The 433-nt window shown below is 18.9% G+C and overlaps 1 protein-coding gene across 9 annotated transcripts in view; it reads right to left on the bottom strand.

The window, feature by feature from the left end:
• The window catches only part of LOC107630708 (long chain acyl-CoA synthetase 4-like), a 9,021-nt gene that overhangs the window by 1,090 nt on the left and 7,498 nt on the right, over nucleotides 1-433 (bottom strand). The gene's annotated exons all lie outside the window — the stretch shown is intronic.

Genomic DNA, 433 nt, shown 5'->3' with positions numbered 1-433 from the left:
GCTGTTTAGGCTGTTTAGTAAAAAAGTTTCAATAAAAAACTCATAAATAATAAAATAATTTTAAGTTAAGTAGATAAGAAAAAATTTACAAAATTAAAAATTAAAAAAGTTTATAAAATTTTGGAAGGTTTTGTATTTGTTTCATTGAGTGTTTTAATTAGTCAAAATTTAAGAAATCTAATTATTTTGGTTAACTATAAAAACCAATGGATATACAAATTATCCTTTTGTATATTTCCTAACAATCATTAAAATATGTTTATTATTTATATCCTTCAGATAACTATAGTGACTAGTGGATATATTGATTATTCTTTTGTAATTCTTCTAACAATATTCAATTTACATTTAATTATTAATTAATATTACTTAATTGTTCAATTATAAAAAAATTAAGCTGTGAAACTTACAATTTGGGTTAAACTTTTAGGAT

The sequence above is a fragment of the Arachis ipaensis genome, chromosome B03 (assembly GCF_000816755.2).
Source record: "Arachis ipaensis cultivar K30076 chromosome B03, Araip1.1, whole genome shotgun sequence".
In the NCBI taxonomy this organism is placed as follows: Eukaryota; Viridiplantae; Streptophyta; class Magnoliopsida; order Fabales; family Fabaceae; genus Arachis; species Arachis ipaensis.
The sequence above is the reverse complement of the archived record's forward strand: the minus strand, read 5'-3'. Positions and strand labels throughout refer to the sequence as shown.